The following is a 22,242-nucleotide window of genomic DNA, read 5'->3' as shown; positions in this document are numbered from 1 at the left end:
TAGTTTAGCTTCTCGGAGGGCTGACCCTGCTCGAATCTCTTCTACCATATCGAGTTCTTCCCTCATGGCCTCGTCGTTAAGTTCTTCCTCGAGGGGGAATTCGGTGCGCCGAGAAGGCTCTCGGACTTCTACGGGAATTACGGCTTCGGTGCCGTAGGTTAGTCGGAAAGGAGTTTCGCCTGTGCTCGAATGGGGTGTCGTCCTGTACGCCCAGAGTACACTATGTAGTTCCTCGACCCAGGCTTTTTTGGCTTCGCCGAGTCTTCTCTTTAATCCTCGGAGGATGACTCGGTTGGCTGCCTCGGCCTGCCCGTTCGTCTGAGGGTGCTCGACTGAGGTGAAGTGCTGCTTCGTGCCGAGCTTGGCCACAAACTCTTGGAATCTTTTGTCAGTGAACTGGGTGCCATTGTCGGTGATTATGGCCTGGGGGACCCCGAACCGGGCAAGTATGTTTCGTTTGTAGAAACGGAGCACGTTTTGAGATGTGATCTTGGCAAGCGCCTCGGCTTCTATCCACTTCGTGAAGTAATCGACGGCGACCACGAGATATTTATTCTGGTACGATCCGACCGGGAAAGGGCCGAGGAGGTCCATTCCCCAGGTGGAAAAAGGCCAAGGAGAGGAGAGGGATTTGAGCTCGGTGGGAGGAGCTAGGTGCATGTCGGCATGCCGCTGACATTTGTCGCATTTTTGAACATGCTCTTTGGCGTCCTGCTGCATGGTCGGCCAATAGTAGCCGGCTCTGAGGGCTTTCCTTGCCAGCGACCGGCCGCCGAGATGCTGGCCGTTAATCCCTTCGTGGATCTCCTGCAGTACTTCCATCGCCTGCGAGTCGTCGATGCATTTGAGGAGGGGAATGGAGAAGCCGCGCCGATAGAGTTTATTTTCGATGACTGTGTACGAGCAGGCTCTCCTTTTAATGGCTGAAGCTTCCTTTGGATCGTCGGGGAGCTCGTCGTTCATGAGGTAATTGTATACCGGAGTCATCCAGCAATGGTCGTCTCCGATGGCAAACACTTGTATGGCCTGCGCGTTTTTGCCTACGCTCGGGTCGGATAAGATTTCTTGTATCACCGATTTGTTCCCTCCCTTCTTTCTCGTGCTTGCGAGCTTGGATAGGAGGTCGGCCCTCGAGTTGTGTTCCCGAGGGATGTGAGCGACGTCTGCCTTTGCGAATCCTTTCATCTTTTCTTTGACGAGCGATAGATACTCGGCTAGTGTATCGTTTTTGGCCTGGTAATCGCCGCTAACTTGCGACGCGACCAGTTGTGAATCGGTATAAATCACGACTTCCCGAGCGCCTACGTCTTTGGCAAGGCGTAGGCCTGCTAGGAGGGCTTCGTACTCGGCCTGGTTGTTCGATGTGGCGAAGGAGAGGACTAAGGATACTTCGATGAGGAGCCCCTCGTCGTTCTCCAAGATGATACCGGCTCCGCTGCCCGCGTGGCTTGAGGCGCCATCAACGTAGATGGTCCACTTATTCTCGGTGGGTGTTGGGGAGTTGGAGATCGTCGTCATCTCGGCCACGAAGTCGGCGAGTGCTTGGGCTTTTAGCGCTTTCCTGCCCTCGTACTGTATGTCGAACTCGGACAGTTCGAGGGACCATCTCAGCATTCTTCCGGCCATATCTGGTCGGCTGAGAAGCTGTTTGATCGGTTGGTCTGTCCGGACGATGATAGTGTGGGCGAGGAAGTAGTACCTCAGTCTTCTGGCGGCCGTTATTAGGGCCAGCGCGATTTTTTCTATCTGTTGATAGCGGACCTCGGGTCCTTGTAGGGCTTTGCTTGTGAAGTACACTGGCTTCTGCCCGTCTTCCGTTTCTCGGATCAGGGCCGCGCTGGCCGCCTCGCCAGAAACGGCCAAGTAGAGATAGAGAACCTCGTTGCTGTCTGGTCGGGATAGCACCGGGGGTTTGGAGAGCACTTGTTTGAGGTGGGATAATGCTTGTTCGCATTCCTCGGACCATTCGAAAGCTGCTTCCTTCCGAAGAAGCTTAAAGAATGGAAGTGCATGCTGGGCGGATTTTGCGACGAAGCGGGATAATGCCGTGAGCATTCCGTTTAGCACCTGGATGGATTTTTTGTTGGTGGGAGTAGGGAGGTCTGAGAATGCTCGGCATTTATCAGGGTTGGCTTCTATTCCTCGCTCTGTTAAGTAGAAGCCGAGGAATTTGCCCGCCCGCACTCCGAAGGTGCACTTCTCTGGATTGAAGCGCATCTTGCAGGACCTGGCCTGCTCGAAAACCCGCTCGAGATGTAGCGTGTGGTCGGAGTCTTCTCGAGATTTGACGATCATGTCGTCCATATACACCTCGAGCGTGTCGCCGATTTCACCTCGAGCCGTGCATTGTTTGTCGCATTTCGCCATGGGAATCTGGTTGTAACCAGAATAAGCGTCCATGAAGGACAACAGTTTATAGCCGGCCGAGTTGTCGACCAGTCTATCAATATTAGGTAAAGGGTAGGCGTCCTTTGGACATGCCCGGTTAACATCAGTATAATCAACGCACATTCTCCATTTTCCATTAGATTTTTTAACAAGTACAACATTTGAGAGCCAAGTTGAATACTTGGCCTCGGAAATAAATTTTGCCTCTAGGAGGTCTTTTACAGCTTTCTCGGCAGCCTCCGCTTTCTCGGGAGACTGCCGACGCCTACGTTGTACTACGGCCTTGGCGGTTGGATTGATGGAGAGGTGGTGACAGGCGACCTCAGGGTCGAGTCCGGGCATCTCTGCGGCGCTCCAGGCGAACAGGTCGGCATTGGCTCGAAGGCAGGCTACGAGTTGCTTCTTCGGCAGGTCAGGGATGCCTTTGCCGATCTTCACTGCTCTGTCGGGGTTGTCTCCCAGGGGGATCAGCTCGAAGTCTCCGTCGGGGACAGGCCGGACGGGATGAGGGGCTTTTGATAGTGTCTCTTCCCCGGATTTCAGTTCTTCCTGTGTAAACCTTGCGTCAAGGTCGACTGAGCTGACGTTGGCCGTTGGAAGCTGATCTTCCCGAGGATGCTTGTCTTCGGCTCTTGGTTTTTTGTTGGAGCTGGTCGGAGGAGCGATCAGCTCTAGCCCTTTGACGGAGGCATCGAAGATCCTTCTCGCGGCTTCAATGTCGGCGTTGATGGTGGCCACTTTCCCTGTCCTCGTGTAAAACTTCATCTTCAGATGGACCGTGGAGGGTACGGCGGTTAGCTCGGCCAGTGTGGGTCGCCCGATGATGCAGTTGTACAATGTCTTGCAATCGATTACCAAAAACCTGGTTTTGACTTGCCTGGACGCTTCCCCTTCCCCGAAGGTGACAATCAGCTCGACGTAGCCCCATGGTTTGGTGGTGGCTCCGTTAAAACCTTGGAGGTCGGAACCCACATAGGGAGTGAGGTGCGAGTCGTCCAGCTGAAGTGTGTGGAAGAGGTGGGAGTACATAATGTCGACTGAACTGCCTTCATCTACCAGGACCCGTCGCACATCGAAGTTTGCCATTCTGGCTCGGACGAGAAGGGGAATGGTGGCGTTTGGAGCTCCGCCGGGCAGTTCTTCGAGGTAGAAAGTGATTGGCTCTGACTTTCCTCGGAATTTCCGGAGAGTAGGGCCGAGATCTGCATTGGCGCTGAGTAGCTCGTCGAACTTTCTCTTGACCGAACTGACCGTGAGAGAGCCGGGGTCCCCGCCGTTGGAGATGACCATAGCGGTGGGGAAATGTTCCCAGGTGCTGAGGGCGGTCGTCACGCCGAGCGAAGGGATGAAGTCTTCCGGTCGGCTTACGGACAGTGCGACTTGAAGTGGTCTGCTGTCTGGTGAGTTCCCCTCGTCCGAGTTTCGAGGGATGCCTCTTCTGGGGGGTTCTCCCTCCTTGGTGTATCTTGCCAGGTGGCCCTCTTTGATCAGGGTCTCTATGGCATCTTTGAGATTTATGCACTCGTCGGTCATATGTCCGTGGCTTTTGTGGTACTTGCAGTACTTGGACTTGTCTGTCCCCGGTCTTGTAGGATTTGACTTCGGGGGCCTGATGTTGGATTTCTTGAACTCGGCGTTCTGGCAGTCGGCCAGAATTTTCTCCCGGGAGGTGTTCAAAGGAGTGTAGTCGTTGAAACGCCCTGCTGGTCCTCGCCGTTCTTTGACATCTCGGGATCGGTCGTCCCTTCTTTTGTCTTGTCCTCGGCGCGACCCCGGGTCTTCGAGGTTTGAGTTGCGAGAGGCACCGCTGCCCCTCGGGGCTCTGATTGCGGCTGCCTCGCCTTCCTCAAAGTCGATGAATGCCTTTGCTTTGTTGAGGAGGTCATTCATCGAGTGCACCTTCTCAATCTTAATAGCTTTTTTGAAGTCACTGCCGGGGAGAAGTCCTCGTTCCAAGATGTACCTCTTCATGTAGTCTTCTGTCTGTACTTGGACGGCCTCCTTGTTGAATCTTTCAAGGTAATCTCGAAGAGGTTCGTTGGGTCCTTGTACTACGGCCTCGAGATTGGCTTCCGATTTCGGTTGCCGTCGGGAGGCTGTGAAGTGGCTCAAGAAGAGTTCTTTGAGCTCGGTCCAAGAATGGATGGAGTTCGAAGGGAGGTTCCTGTACCAATTCATCGCTCCCTTCCTGAGGGTGGTCGGGAAAATGCGGCATTTGATCGAGCCTCGGACGACGTGATAGTCCATGACCGCTTCGATGCTCCGGATATGGTCGTCGGGGTCAGTGGTTCCGTCGTATTGGTCCAACACTGGCGGTTTTTCCATTCCCCGAGGGAGGCGGGCTCTCCGGATACTGGCGGACAAGGGGCTGCGGAAGTCCTCCTCGTCGCTCGGTCCTGGTGAATTGTAGTGCCTGTTTCGTCGGGGATCCTCTTGGTTGTTACCGGTCGCAGCTTTGGAGGGGCCCCGACGGCCCTGTTCGGGGGAGGGGCTTCTTTGTTCAGCGGTTTCAGGTTTCTGGTTCTTCCTGTTCTTTCTGTGTGGAGAACGGGAACGAGTCCTCCGGCGGCGGTGTCTTCTCGGGGGAGACCTTGAAGAGGATGGGGAACGCCGACGGTATCTTCTCGGCGGCGAGCGTGAAGAGGAATAGGAGCGTGACCTGTAGCGCCTCCGTGGAGAAGGGCGACGTCGCCGCTGTCTTTCCAGTTCGTGAATTCGGTCATCCTGAATTCTGAGGAGGCTGTTCGTCAATTGTATTTCTTTGAGTAAGCGGACGGTGATGGGGTCAGCATCCTCGGGAATGTTGAGCGGTTCCTCTTCTTCCCCGTGACGGGCTCTCCGCCTCTCGGAGGTGTGGGTGAATGAGGAAGCATGTTGCCCGTCTCGGGGGTCGGTCTCATTCACATTCTGGGCATGTTCCGGCACGTTGGTCGTTCTGATCTGCTCACCGTTCTGAACGTGCCCTTCTGGAGGAACATGGTCGACATTCTGGACCTGTTGTAGGACCTGCAACAGCTGGGTGTCCTGGGTTTCATGCCCGGACCTTTGTCGCCGACGATCCCCCCGACGATGATGAGCTAGCTCGCGGGAGGATTCCTCGATCAGCTCGTGGAGGAGGAAAGGGTCAGCGCTTGGGATGTTGTTGTTCTCAGCCATGACGATTGGAGATGATTAGCTTTGATCTTTGTTCTTTAAAGATGGGGAAGCAAGGTTCCCACAGACGGCGCCACTGATCGTACCTGATCAGAAGAATCGTCGTAGGCTGCTCGGACTGGATCTTCTAGGAAGGAGGAGGAGGGGGGTGTACCTGCAAGGTACTCCAATGCCAAAGTAAGATGACGAGCAAAGGAGCGCAAGTACTAGCTAAGAGTGAGTGAGAATTGAATACCTGACCCTCTAGTTAAAGAGGGTATATATAGCCCCCAGCGCTGGGCCATGATCTCGCTATTGGGTTGGATTCCCAAGCCCAACTAGGAGACTGCCAGGTTTCCTGAGCGGAAATATCGGAGGTGCGTGTACGCCCTCTGTCCTGGTTAACCGCTCCGAAGTCCAAGGGAGCACGCGGTCTTTTAGGAGCCACGTGGGATCCGAGTTATTCGGAGGATTGGATATGAAGGAGCCCAGCGCGGAGCAGGGTCCTCGGCAAGGATGATGTCCGGGGGAGAATGAACGCCGAGCGCGGTGTTGGTGCCGAGCAAGGCGTGTCGGAAGGCCATGAACTATACATGGGCCTCTGAGGCTTATTGGGCCGAAAGCGGTGTTGGGCCTAGTCTTGGCCCAGTCCAGAACAATTAGCAAACAAAATATAAATTGAAAAGAAAAAGAATAAGAAATGCATTTTGGGATTATTCAAAGTTTGTACTTATAAACGTAAATATAAAAAAGAGAAGAAAAAAAAATGAAAAAATGAAAAAAAATAAGAATCAAATATTGGCAAATCACATTAATACTAATGAGATTGAACTATTTTATAACAATGAATAATAAAAAGAAAATAGGAATAATGAAGGCAACAAAGAAATTAAAATAAGAAGAAAGTTAAAATGAAAATAAAAATATATACTTTTAACTTCTTAAAATGAGATTGTAAAAAGAGGGAGAAAAATAAAATGAGTTAGTGATGATTTGTATTAACTTCTTTAACAAAGTGCTTTCTAATTAAATGCATTTGTGTGATGCTTTTTTATATGTATCTAAAATGAGATTGTAGAAAGAGGGAGAAAAACAAAATGAGTTAGTGATGATTTGTAGAAAGAATGAAGATAAAACGGTGAACATGTGAAATACATTCTTTTTCATTTCTTGGTAAAGCAACCTATAATAAATTAGTTTTAATAATAAAATTGTAAGGTTATCAATAATGAAGATAATGGAAGTTATTTTTAATGAGGTGTATTGCAAGTTAATGGGGTGAATAACAAATTAAAGAAAATATGAATTAATTAGTTTATAGTATAAATTAGAGTAACTAAAATTTTAACACATTAATCTATATATACCTATATATAAAGAGGATAGGAGAAAATGGACTGACTTATTTTACTCCCAAAAATACCCTTTAACTACTTCTATATTTTTGTAAAAACAAAAAACTTTTATATTTAATAAAAAAATTATATCAAAGTAACTACTTACCCACTAGAAAGAGAATAACCGAATCATTTCTTAATAATAACTACTCTTTATAGTTATCATTCTGGAACCATTTTTATTAAAAGCAACAATTTACTAAGGCATGGTGAAATTAAAAGAAGTTATAAATGAGAGGTTGGTTAAAGGTTGAGCCGTTACTGTAATACTCTATGCCAATTTATGAATGAATGACATTTGAGACATAAAAAATCTTCTATTCATATTTGTTTTCACTCTCTCAATTTCTTATCTCCATGTATTCTTTTATCCCATGTTCCTTCCTATTTATCTGTTATTTATTTTTTATTTTTTTCATTGATAGTATGGAGGTTTGGAGAAATATAAAAGTCATGGATAGACATTGAAAGAAAAGGAACTACTCTTTTCTCTATCTCAAATGTAGGTGTTTTTTTTCCCAAGTTACATTTTTTTTGTATGGCAAGAATTTAATACAATTTAAAATTATCTTTCAATATACTCTTAAGTAAGATTTAATATTGCAAATTTGCAATACACAACCAAAATTTAAATATCGGATTAAATGATCAAATAGAAATATAAACTAAATACCTGTGGAGAACAACATCATCAATATCACCTCTACATATGTTTGAATCACTAAGACAACTCTCAAAAGTTGATAAACATTCATTAAAGAAGTTATTTGCCAAATATGATTTATAAGGAAATGAAATGATATGACAGTTTGTCGGTGCTTTTTATATAGATTTTCTAATATTAGTGACACATGTTAAAATACATGTATATGATATGAGTCTATATAATCATATCCGTTATATATTAAAATATTATAAAATTTATCATACAAATAATTTAAATTAAAATCATAATTATATAAAAAAATACTCGACACTTTTGTTGTTTCCTCTTTTGTTCAATTATTTTTGTATCCTATTTTATTGAGAGAGAGAGAGAGAGGGGGGTAGACAGAGAGAGAGAGCCTTTTGCATTGTTAAATTGGCTGTGAGAGAGAGAGAGAGAGAGAGAGAGAGAGAGAGAGAGAGAGAGAGAGAGAGAGAACCATTGGCATTGTTAATTGGTCCTGAGAATGAGTGAGTGAGAGAGAGAGAGAGAGAAATTGAATGAGCCATTTGTATTATTAAATTGGTCGTGTGTCTGTGTGTGAGAGAGAGGGATGGAGGGAGAGAGGGAGAGTTGGAGAGGGAAAGTGAAAAGGAGATGTAGAGAGGAAGGGAGAGGGAGGGAGAGAGTGTGTGTGAGAGCGAGTGTTTGAGTGAGAGAGAGAGAGAGGGGGGAGAGAGTGGGAGAGAGAGGGGGAAATAGACAGATAGTGGGAGAGAGAGAGAGAGAGAGAGAGAGAGAGAGAGAGAGAGAGAGGAGAGGGACAGTGAGTGAGTGAGTGAGTTAGGGAGAGAGATGGAGGGAGAAGGAGGGATATAGAGCCCTTTGCATTGTTAAATTAGTCATGAGGATTTCTTTTTTAGTTTTGATTACTGAGTCTACAGTAGTAGATTACTAAGTCTACAGTAGTAGATTACTAAAACATATAAAAAGTTTAAATGTATGATCATTCTTCTATTTTTAATAATTGTAGCCAAATAATAATATTTTTAAAGGGATATATGTCAAAAACATCATAAAAGATAAACACGCGTTAGCGTAATAACAAATGCGGACCGACGGACACGAGAGTTAAGTTAGTTTAGACAGATGTATTTTAGTTTAAACATATTTGATAATTAAAAATAAACGTGTGTAATTAACTCCTCTTTAATACCTATTTATTTGTTTCATTTTCAGATGATGTTATTATACAATTCATTTTTTTTCATTTTTATCACAAAATTTATTTAATAAATATTTTAAATTAAAATCAAAATAAAATAAAAAATATATTTGTATTTTGACGCTGTGCACATTAAAAATGCAGACAAACGGGCACGGGAGTACCCGTTTGAACGCTAGTAATAATAATAATAATAATAATAATAATAATAATAATAATAATAATAATAATAATAATAATAATAATAATAAATTATAATCCTACAACTTCTTCCCTCCAAAACTTTCCGCCAAAATTTTCACCAATTATAATTAATTCAATTAAAATAAAATAATTTTAAAAAAATAGAACATCCCACTAACTCAAAACTACTCACTAACTCACATCATTATAATTTAAATTATTATTAATTAATTAAAAAATAATTATTAACATTCCTCATTACTCAACTTCCCACTCACACCCCACAAAAAATGGCACTTAAGGAGTCCGTCAAAAATGTATTTCCACTAATAATAACAAAAATAATAATTAACCCATTACTCACAATTATTAACCCATTACTCAAATTTTCTATTAACTCACATCATCCAACTTTAAATTATTATTAATTAGTTAAAAGGTACGTATCATACTAAATTATAATCCTAAAAGTTCTTCCCACCAAAAATTCCCACCAAAACTTTTAATAAATAATAAATAAATAAATTAAATTAAAAATTAATTAATTAAATAAATTAAAAACTCCCACTACTTAAAAATATTTATTACTATTTATTTAATATTTATATTCATTTTAATTTAATTTATTATTTAATAAAAATTACTTTTCTTCCACTAACCCACTAACTCTTATATTCATTTAATTTTTATTAAATAAATAACTAATAGCTATAATTCATTTTTAAAAAACTAATAACTCCCACAAACTTCTCTCATCAAATTTTCCCACCAAAAATTTATATTAATTAAATAATTAAATAAAAAACTCACCAAATTTTCCCACCAAAAATTTATAATAATTAAATAAAAAACTAATAATATTATTTTATTTCATATTTAAAAAAATCTTATATCTTCCCATTTAAACAAAATAGGCTTTAACCCCCTCTTAACCTAACTAAACCCACGTTTGATTTATTTGTACTAATAATTGAATAATTAAATTAAAACCAATTGTAATAATTAATTTTAGAAAATTAAAAACTACTCACTTAAACAAAATGGCTTTTAAACCACTCTTAATCGATTTACCCCAACTAAAACCACGTTTCCAAATTGAATAAATAAAAATAATAATAATTAATTTTAAAAAATTAATAACTTCTCATTTAAAAACCACTCTTAATCCATTAACCCCCAAGTAAACCCACGTTTCCAGATTAAATAAATAACACTTAATTTCACGTTTTCAAACTATATAAATGAAAAGACATTAAGGTGAAAATTTCAATTTCATGATATCCATTTAGATGAGAAGGTTCTTTCCCCTTTCTTATTCATTTTTAATTACTCAATTTCAATATAGGGTTCACCTTTCTTCAACTTCTTTATTCCATTTTATTATTTTTATTTGTTTGTATTTTACTGATTATGTTTCTATTTTTACTGAAATTAAAAAGAAACAATGTTAGATGTTATCCGCTCCACCATTTTCTCATTTCCTCTTTTTCAATACTTTGTAGTTTCAAATATTTGCAATTTGTAGAAGAATATGTCTGGATCTCCATATTTCCATTATTAATTTAATTTCTTCATGCTACCTCTTTTTTAATACCATTATTTGTAGTTCCAAATATTTGTAATTAGTAGAAATTATTTAAGAATCTATTCTTGAAGACTTTGGATTCCATACACAAATTTCTTCTTAGACTTTAATTGTTTTCTTTTCACTTCTCCATATTAGTTCTCTTTATACAATAATCTTTATTTTAAAGTTCTTCTAAGTTTTTTAATGTTTGTTAATTCTTTATTTTTTTTTGCAGGTGTAAATTTAATTGTTAATGAAGTGAAATTGTGAAAGATGGAGGGCTTGAAGATGAATGTTATAATTCTTTTTAATTTATTTTTATTATTTAATGTTATAATATATTACATTCTTTTAATTGTATTGACGTTTATCAGCATTTTATTATTTGTTCGTGGGTGGTTTTAAAGTTCTTATAACTTTATTAATGTTTGTTAGTTCTCACTTACATATTTTCATTTCATCCACACAATATCAAGAGAAAGCCAACAAAAGTAGTTGTTTTTTTCTTTTCACTTCTCCATATTATCTTTATACAATAGTCCTTCTTTTAGAGTTCTTCTAAGTTTGTCAATGTTTATTAACTCTTGATTTTTTTTTTGCAGGTACAAATTAAAGGGTTAATGAAGTGAAATTGTGAAAAATGGAGGGCTTGAAGATAAATATTATAAAATTTTTAATTTATTTTAATTATTTAATAATATAATATATTATATTCTTTTAATTTTATTGACGTTTATTAGCCTTTTATTATATGTTTTTGGGTGGTTTTAAAGTTCTTATAATTTTATTAATGTTTGTTAGTTCTTACTTATAAATTTTGGAGAATTATGAAATAATTTTTTTAAAAGTTTTTATTGAAGAAGTTGGACTGTGCAAGATAGAGAATTATTAGATGAATGTTATAAAATTATTTATTAATTTTTTTAATTTCAATGTTATAATATATTATGTTATTTTAATTTTATTTATTTTTTAATATTTTTTTTAGTAGCTATTGCTTTTGAAGTTCTTTTATTTTATTCATGCTTATCAATTTAAATATATTTTTTTACTAAATTTAAAATATTTTATTGATGATATAAAAAAACACAATCAATAAAAAACTTTAAATTATTTTTAAACATATAATTTTTTTTAAAAATTAAATAACATTTACCGTGCATCGCACGGGTAGACGGCTAGTAACCTCTCTAATCTAATTACTTCACAAATTAAATTAAAAAATTAAATAAGAGCAAATTTTAAAAATATAGCCACGTACCATTCTATAACCTCCACTAATTCCATTACTTCATACATTTTCTTTTCATAAATTTTTCTTTTCATTAAATTTCTATTTAATCTATTTATACAACCATTCATCTATTAATTCAACCTCATCATCATCACTTTTCACAATTCTCATTTTACTTCTTACATTTTTCTAATCTTTTAATATTTCTCCTTTTATTACTATGCTTCCCACAAGCTCTACTCCCTCTAGAGTTTGTTCATTTACATTTTCCTAATCTTCTAACGTTTATCCTTTTATTACTATGCTTCCCACAAGTTCTACTCCCTCTAGAGATTGTCCATTTTTAGTGATTTATTTTGTTGCAATAGTTCATACATAATCCTTATGGTTTTGCTTTTCAAAATAATGTAAAGTATAACATTAAAGTACTTATTAGCTTTGTTGAAGTATTTGTTCTTACCTTCTTTTTTTTTCTTTCTATTTATCCAATGTTAATTTAATCTATTTTGAAGCCCATTTTAATTTTCTTATTCCATTTCTCTCAATTTTATAGGCATTTTTTAAAGGTATGTAGACGATCTTGATTTTCCATTATTTAATCCGACAATAATTTCAACTACATTAATAGCCTCTCCTAGAACAATAAAGTGGTTTTGTAATTGTATATAAAATTATAAGTAAACTTTACTATGCAACATTCACCACAGTTATTTATTACAATTTCTTTGATTTTCTTTTGTTGTACAATATCATTTTGTAAGTTATTAATATTACTGTATTTCATTAATGATTATTGATTCAATTATAATTTATTAATTATTATTATTGATTACCGTGCATTGCACGGGTGTATAGACTAGTAATCATTATAATAATACAAATAATTGAAAAGGTGTATTTATCATGGGTACCTAAGAATTTACCAAAAATAAATCCACATAGATAAAGCATGTTCACAACTTAATTTTATAAATTAATTTTTTTTAAAGAAAGCGGTGAAAAAAAGTTGACAACTTTTTCATTATCTAATTAAGGAAATAGTATAAAGAGCACTATGGCAGAATCTCTTTTGACTTAACCAGAGATCCTGAGTCGATCTTTGTCCTGGATACAATAGGGTTAAATCTCTTGAGACAGAGTTTGGTTGTCTATATAATCCTTACACGATTCGAGAAATTAGTCTCTGCATATACGCACAGAGGATATCCCAATTTATAAAAAAAAAACTAAGGAAATATCACCCATAAGTTGTATTGTTCACGAGATTAGTTATAAGTGTCACATACATGATTAGTACTTATCAAATTTTGCTAAATTAATATCATTTTTGTTTCTTAAACTTTTCTCTCTTGTTATAAGAAATTACACAAGTAAAATTTTAAAATTTTGTTTGTTCAGGAGGTGGAGAAAATAACAAGAGTTTAGTTTGTGCTTAGGTGTCGTTATCTAGGGCGGATGTCGGTTTTGATGAAGTAAATCGATCCATGGATCCTTTCTGAAATAGGATAAAAGAGCTTGAGGCATCTTCGAAAGAGTCTCGAGAAGGTCAAAAGAAGTTGAGGACAATCTTCATGAGATGCGTCTCAAGAAACTAAGGAGTGTGTGGAGTCGTTGGAATATAATTTCTCTATTTCTTAAGACTCTATTGAGAGTGCTTTGCAGCAGGTGGAATATTTGTATTTCACTAGGCCTCTCTCTCTCTCTCTCTCTAGAGAGAGTAACGCCCCGAATTTAATTAATTGGTTAATTAAATTATTAAAGGATTTAAATATTGGATTTAGTCGAATTTGGATGGTCGGTATTATTTTAAGAGGCGTATTTGGATTTATTAAGTTAAAGTCGGATTTTAGTCGGATAGTCGGAAGAATAATATTATTTATTTATTGAGATGTTTATTGAAATTTTTCGCGTTTTGGGACGATTTAGTCGGTATTAGTTCGGGATAGCGGATCGATATTTACTCAGAAATTTTAATATTTTTAGTATTAGAAATATTAATGAGTTAATGTTTAGCATTTTGGGAATTTTCCGAGTAACTAAGATTAGACAGAAAATATGAGACATTGAGTAATAAGTCGGTATATTAAAATAATCAGATTTTATTTTAATGGTATTTAATTGGAAGTAATATTTTTACATTAAGTGTAAAAATTAAATTGGGCTTATATTATGGTATCTTTAAGTATTAAGGGTGTATTTTTATTAGGCTCATTATGATTGGTGACTAAGTGGTGGTGGTATCACTTTTTATAATTTTACGAAAGAAGGAAACCGAGAAGAAAAAAAAAGAAGAAGAGAAAAGAAATAGGGGCTAGGGTTGTGAAGAGAAGAAGAAGGAGACTCAAAGTGTTGCTCTCAAGTGTCATTTTCCCCCAATTTTCTATTGAAACTTCTTAAAGTTGCACTCAATCTAAAGTAAGGGGGGTTCTTACTACCTAAATGGAATTATGATGAATGTTAGGTGGGTTTAGGATATAGATTTATCATTCTGGTGTGTAAATTTTATTTTCTGTTTGCTATTGCAATTGAGTTTTTTTTTTTTTTTGTTGAAATGATGCTGCTCTTGAAGTGCCACGCCGGTATGGTTTGGATGATCGACTACTAGATGCTATTTCCACATTATACTTGTTATCTGTTGCTTACTGTTGGCCTTTTATCATGTTCCATTATTGCAATAAATATATATATATATATATATATATATATATATATATATATATATATATATATATATATATATATATATATATATATATATATATATAAGAACTACATTTCCTTTTCCTTGTTTTCAAATAAGAACCATATATGCATATGCCATGTTTTCTGTCATGGAACTAATAAAATACAAAATAGTCCCGTTTGATCGAAAGCTGAATTAAACGATATAATTAGTTGTTCAGAATTTGATGAAAATTTATGTAGTAGCTAACTTTAATTAGTAGATTAATGTGGTAGTGTTATTTTGTTGAAATTGTGATATTTTAAGAATCGACCGAAATTGTGTTTGATTTAAATATTCTTTATAAATAAATGTTGGTTTTGTGATGGGAATTGACACACATTTTAGGAATAGAATATAATGAAATTGGAATTAATATAATACGATTATTAATTGGTTGATTTAATTAATAGTTGAATTAATTTCAATGAGTCTATTTAATGGTAAAATATTTAGATTTGGATAAATTATTCGGTTTATCGGTAATTTACGGTATCTTGAGAATTTGACCGTAATTGTGTTTCGGTTGAATATTTGAGTTGAGAACAAAATATTATTAAGCCACTGATGTTGTTTTGATCATTAACGATATCTAATTAGTTAGATGTTAATTTGGAAGTTGTTTGGCTTACTTGATATATTGGCATATTGCGATTATTTTGAGAATTGACCGAAAATTGTGATTTTGCTTTGGACGCTTTTGTTGCGGTTAATATTGTGATTTGCCAATATGATTATAATTGTGCATTGTTATGTGGATAGCCTTGTGGTGTGAATCCTAGCGGATTTTAATATCGTATATATGTTTCTATGAGTTGATTAAGTTGTGTTGAGAGCCTTTGGCTAAAGTTGAACGGTGTGATGTTGATATGTGACTGTGGTTGTTGTTGTATTGTTGTTAAGTTGTGTTGTGAGCCTATGGCTAAAGTTGAATGGTGTGATGTTGATATGTGACCGTTGTTGTTGTTGTCGTTATTGCTAAGTTGTTGTCGTTGTTGTGATTGTTGCATTCATTGCATAAAGCATGCCTGAAAATTATGGCAACCATGTTGAAAGTTGAAGGCTTATGCCTTGGCCTTGATGGCACCACGTTGAAGGCTTATACCTTGTTGAAATGCCTCGGAATTACTGGCAATGTTTATGTTGGGAGTTTTACTCCAATGGTACCACATGCATATGCACAGTGGAGTCGCATTTGAGTCGTTGTCAGTTGTTTATTGAAGTTGTCGTTTATGCATTGTGATGCTGATATATTGAGTTGTTGAAGATGCTTATATGTTGACTTGTTGAAGATGCTTATATGTTGACTTGTTGAAGATGCTTATATGTTGACTTGTTGAAGATGCTTATATGTTGACTTGTTGAAGATGCCTATGTGTTGACTTGTTGGTGATGCTTATATAATGACGTGTTGAATATGTTTATATGTTGATATCATGACTAGTCATTGATGATGTTCTTTGTGCTGTTTATGTTGATGTTGTGTGAGGCGGTGATTCATTTATATTTTTTTTCACCTAATATATGATTTATCATGATCATATTTATGTAGTTTGATATCTCACCCTTTCTGCTGATATTTCCCCTACCATGGGAAATGGGCAGGTACTCAAGCATAACGGTGGAAGTTGGTTGCTTCATTGAGTCCAATTGGTGTGTCGCTCTGATACGTAGCACTCGGGGGCTTGCTTATATCGTTATTTCTAGGTTGTTGAAGTTTTAGTTGTTGTTATTTTAACCGTTGATTCAAATTTAAATAATATGAAGTACTTATTATACTTCCAAGTTGTTTGAGTTGAGATAAGATGATTGTTGACTGTTAATCCGAATGCTATGTATCATTGTTGAATGAAATACAAGTTGAAGTTTTAAGTTGATATGTGATACCCCAATGTGTTATTTGAAATTTTTAAATACTCTGATTTCTCGCATTATAATTTCCGCATAAATGTCGGGGGTAGAATTGAGGTGTTACAGAGAGAGAGAGAGAGAGAGAGAGAGAGAGAGAGAGAGAGAGAGAGAGAGAGAGAGAGAGAGAGAGAGAGAGAGCAAGTCCACCTCGACCAAGCGATTGAAGACGAAAAGGTGGTTTCCTTTGTGGATTAGCCATATATGTGTTTCCTCTTCTTTCTTTTTTTTTGTGTAATATTTGTACCTGATATACATGTATCAAATGAACTAGTACACTTCATTCTTCCTGTCTTGCAATGTGTATTTCAGTTTTGTTAGTTATCATTGTTTTTACTTGTTTGCGTGAAATTGTTTTCAATATAGAGTTCATTTCACTGGGATATAGATTGACTTCTAAGAGAGAAATCAATGTTTAGAAGGGATTCGAGAAATGTGTGCCTCATTTATGGGCATAGAGGAAGTACTATCCAAAAAAGTAGAGGTGTGTGTTCCCCCTACAAGGGCATGGAGACTCAGAGGTCCTAGTAGGTATATTACACATTTGGGGGGTAAGGGCTAGCCCACGGTGGCGACTAGTCCTATATGGAGGTTTTTGAGGCTATTTTAAGGACCAGACCACGTGAGGTGAGAGGTCTTGTTGTTGGCCGGCGCTGCTAGGTCGCAGGTGGACGGTCAAAATGATGTTGCTAGGGTTACTGATGAGTGCCAATTATGACTATTTTTCCACATGAAAACTTGGCATTTTTAAGCTCTATTTTATGTTTTTGATCATTTATTTCCCCTTGTTTGCTTGAATGCAGCTTTTGTATATATAGAAGCAGTGCTTTTAATTTATTTGTTAAGTGTGCAACAATTCTTTGCAGCAAATCCTTGAAAATGGCACAAAGGAAAGAAGAAGAAATAAAGCCGATAAGAGAAATCTACACAGGTTTGTTGGGCGAACTAGGGCCGTGATTGAAGTGTGGAGCTTGTTGGGCGAGCTCGAAGGGAGGAAGAAGCGAGGCAAGTCAATAAGTTTCTAGTAGTAAATAGAGGCGTGGTCGCCAGGCGAGGCTGAAACATGGAGTTTGCTGGGTGAGGCTAGATATTTTTCAAAGGATGGTTTGAGTGTTTTGCGCAGGCTGATGTAAGGCATAAAGGCATTTTCATCAGGTGAGGCTTTTGGTCGCCGAACGAGATCAAGTTTTCACCAACTCTATAAATAGAGGTCCAAACAGCTTTTTGAGGGTTCCACCACTAGTTCTAGATACCATTTTCTGCATTAGACATCATTTTAGAGGGAGAGAAGCTTAGAAAACAATAGGAAATGGTGCATCTTAAAGATTCGAAGATGGGTTCACATCAATTGTTGGGAAATTACGAGTGGTGCACATTCATCTTCCTTCTTCTCTTTGTATCTAGCCATCATATGTAGCTAAATCTCTTTCTTGTTGGGATTGGATGCAGTTTACCGTAACAATATGTATTTTTATTGATCAAGGTGTTATATACAATCTATTAACTAATTGAAGAAAAAAATTATTTATTTCATTTTTTGTTCTATCTTATTTTATTTTTTGTCATTTTTTTATTTTCTTTTTTATTTCTTTTACTTTATTTATTTTATTTCATTACTTTACATAATTTTAATTTTATTCTTTTTCTCTATATTATTCTTTTATATATATATACATACATTTATTATTAAATTTTTAATAATTTTAATATTTACTTTTTTAATTTACTACTTAATACATATCTTCTAATATCCATCCTTAACAAATTATATTTTTTTAATACTACTATTATATATACAAAAGCTACATTCAAATAAACATGGGGAAATAAATGATCAAATGCGTAAAATGGAGCTTAAAAATGCCAAGTTTTCATGTGGAAAAATAGTCATAATTGACACCATCAGTTACTTAGAGCAGAGTACTCTTTGAGTGGTGTTTGAATGGGTGTAAGTAAGTAAGTGTTATTTGAGAGTTGTTCTTTCTCCTTTGAAGGATGAGGTATTTATAAGAATTACATATTCTTAGGGCTTCCTTGGAAAAGCTCGTCGCCTACCCAGTCAAAAAGTGGACAATTTAATTACTATTTCCAAGGGATACGTGGGCCAGTAACTATCTTGACTTTTCCACTATCCAAGACACATCTTATCTCACGTTTCCTCTTCCTAGCAGCGAGAAAAACGTATGGGTGATGCAGTATCTTCCTTCAGGCGACCTTGCATCGTCGCCCTTTCTTACGACGGTTTGTGCGAAATTGGATTTTTAACCGCCACTATTTTCCTAGCGGCAGCCAAATTTACGACGTTTTTGAAAACATCATATTTGTTATTTATGGTTGTAACTCGGTGAACTGACTTTAAATGTCGCGGTTAAGCATGAGTCGCCACCGACTTTTATTTTGTCCAATTTTAGGAAGAAAATTTCTTCACCCACCTCCTAACCTTCTTGCCCACCCCTGGTGAATTTACCACAATACCCCTTGTTTCGGAAGTTCATTTCCGAAACTGTACTTTTTTTCTTAAAAAAGGTGTTTTCGGAAATGTATCTCCGAAAACATGTTTTTTTTAATATAAAATATTGATTTCGGAGATGCATCTCCGAAATAAAGTTACTTTTCAGAAAATGTGGTGTTTCGGAAGTTCATCTCCGAACGCACCCCCCTTGGAGAATTCGGAAATGAACCTCCGAAAATATGTCTGGACAGAATAAAATGAAAAACAACAACAATTCGCTTTATTTAATCGGGTGAAGATTACAACGATAATATTACATAAAATTAAAGTTACATATTGTTGAACACGGGTAGGTGGGGATGAGAGAGTGGTGGGGAGAAAAAAAGGCTTCCAAATTTCAAAAGGTTTTTTTATTCTTTTAATAAAAATACGTACTACTGTAAGTAACAAGTGACAGAGGAGGTGTAACCGGGGCCGGAACATATGACGGAGGAGGTGGATGTCCGGAGGAAGAAGAACCGGAGGTACGTCCACCGCGAGACAAAGGAGCCAATCAATGTAAGCTATAGTTTATCATTATCATCGGGGGACGTCATTACAAAAAATTGGGAAAAAAATCTTATTATTTTTAATCTTGATTTTTTAGAAATGACGTCCCCAGATGATAATGATAAACTATAGCTTACATTGATTGGCTCCTTTGTCTCGCGGTGGACGTACCTCCGGTTCTTCTTTCTCCGAACATCCACCTCCTCCGTCATATGTTCCGACCCCGGTTACCACTTCCAAAAACTAACATGATAAATCCAATACAAAAACACTGTGCGATACAATCCGAAATCAGAACAAAACAAAACAAAACACGTCAAACAAAGCAAAAACATGTTATTATGCCCGACGAGCGTTACAAAATACACATCAAACAAAATAAAAACATGTTATTCTTCCCGACGAGCGAACTCCGCCGAATGAAGATAATTATACCAATCCTCATCCCACTCAGTATCAGAACCATCAGCGTTGATCACGCCTGAAGGCTGAGCCTGCACGTCCGAGCCATGGACCCCCAGGGGACGAGAAGCAGAACCAGTCAAAAGCTTCTTCTTCTCCTTCACCTCCTTCACCTCCTTCACGTCTTTCACCTCCTTCTTTGAAGAACCCTTTCTTCCCTTAGCGCCCTCTTTAGAAGACGCAGTCCTGCGTGCTGGTTGGTTGCCTGACATGTTCCTATAAACAATTGAAAATGATTAATATGCATAGACAAAATAAAAAACAAAAAAATTTGAACTTCTGATACATTTCGGAAGTTCATTTCCGAAAACTAGGATGGAGGTGTTTTCGGAAATGAACTTCCGAAACACCCCTGCGATGGAGTTTTCTGCAACTTCCATGACAGACCCCTAAACCAAACTTCAAACCAAATCAAAATGCTTCTAAACAACCTAAATACTACTAACAACCTAACCATATATCATTTATGCAATTAAAACCCTAAATAACATGCATTTGAATAATAGATCTAAAAATTTCAAAACTTACAAAGTGTTAGGATTGAGGGCTTTTGAATGTTGTTTAGCAGTGTGATTGGAGCCTTGATGCAGCTTTGGAATTCTGTTTGCACAAATTTTCGCCTTTGCCACTTTTTGTTTTGATTTAGGGTAAATGATTGGGGGAGGGGGAGTGTTTTGATAAATCTGCAGAAATCGCAGTATTTCGGAAATGAACTTCCGAAATAAGTCAATTTTTTCAAAAAAAGACGCTTTCGGAAATGAACTTCCGAAGCAGGGGTATTTTGGAATTTTCGCTGGGGGTGACCCCCATAGGGAGGTGGCCAAAGAAATTTTCTTTTAGGAAAGGTAAAAAGTACAGAAAAAGACCTTTTTTAAAAAGAAACGGGCTCGGGGGGTAGGTTATGAAAAGGGAAGGTGCAAGCACCCTTTTCATCCGTAGTTATCTACAGGCTCTTAGTTTGCTTAGCTCATGTTTGTTTTCGTTTGTTTGAAAAGAGTTTTTTTTTCGAATAAAAGGACTTTAGCTTAAAAGCGTAGCCTTTGTTTTTGAATGGAGTGTGAAAATAATTTTGTTTTTGAGCAAGCAATCTAAGAGTACTACCCTAATAGTTGGTCTTTTTCTATGCTTTTTAAAGTTCCTAGGACTATCCATACTATGTAGAAGTAGGTAGTCCTTGTTTATATTGGACGTGCGGGTCATCGAAGGGTCATCGTATGGTCGTTGAAGGCAACAAGTAGAGGTACCCTTAGCAATTTCGAAGGGACGATCGTCACTTTTTCGTAGGCAATGGTGGGTCATCGAGGGACTTAGTGACGATTTTATATCGAGGGACCTTTGCTAATGGGTACCTCTACATTTCGAGGGACACGACCTTTATTCGTAAGGCAACCAAGAGGGGCGTACCCTAGGGGTGAGTGTGTGAAGGGAAGTATGTTAATTCAAATATTTATCTTGAAAATTAAGGTTATTCTATGTTCAGTTTTATCTTGCCATACAAGCCTATTAACATACATCTAAGCAGTTATAAAGTGCGGAAAGTAAAAGCAGAAAATAAAATCCTACGCTATTACATGGCTTCGGGATGGGGGGTACATAACCAAAAACGGGGATAAAATTATTACAAGTCCAAATGCAAAGGAAGTAAACGTTTAAATGCACAACTATTCACAAGAAATATCTCAAATCTCCAGAGATAGTACCTCGCAAAATTCAACAAAGTGTTAGTACGGATGTAGGAATATGACGCATTAAAAATGATAAAGAAATATTAACAATTAATCAAGAAAGTAAAAAAGAAATTAAAGTCTAAAGGAAGAATTAACTAAAATATTTTAGGGATTTTTTTTTTTAATGAAGAAAAAATAATTAATTTTAAACATATCTTTTTGGTATTTTTACTATGAGAAACAAAATTCTAAGCACTAATATATTTTTAGATTTTTTTTATGTTAAAACTAACTACACTAAATTAGTCTAATAATTAAAGAAACTAGTAAACTAAAAGAGCTATATTTGTGTTTCTTTAAATAAAATAAATAAAATACATAAACAAAAACAACATGGAAGGACACTAATGTGAAAAAAAATTTAAATAACTAGGTTTAATAAAAAAAATACGAAAAAAACCATGTTTTCAGGGTATTTACCAAACTGTCTAGGTTTGGGACCCCAGACAAGTGAATGCGCCAAATGAAATGGCGCATACATGTGTTGCAAGCCAAATCATTTGGCGCAAAGGAACAAAAAATTAGGGCAAATATTCCAAGCCATTTCAAATGGCGCATGGGTTAGGGTTCCCACACATAGGCGCCATTTCATATGGCTCCTATGTGTTGGGTTTTTTTTTTAAAAAAAAAACCCTTTGGGTATTTTCGCG

Source organism: Vicia villosa, linkage group LG7 (assembly GCF_029867415.1).
Source record: "Vicia villosa cultivar HV-30 ecotype Madison, WI linkage group LG7, Vvil1.0, whole genome shotgun sequence".
NCBI classification, from domain to species: domain Eukaryota; kingdom Viridiplantae; phylum Streptophyta; class Magnoliopsida; order Fabales; family Fabaceae; genus Vicia; species Vicia villosa.
The sequence above is the reverse complement of the archived record's forward strand: the minus strand, read 5'-3'. Positions refer to the sequence as shown.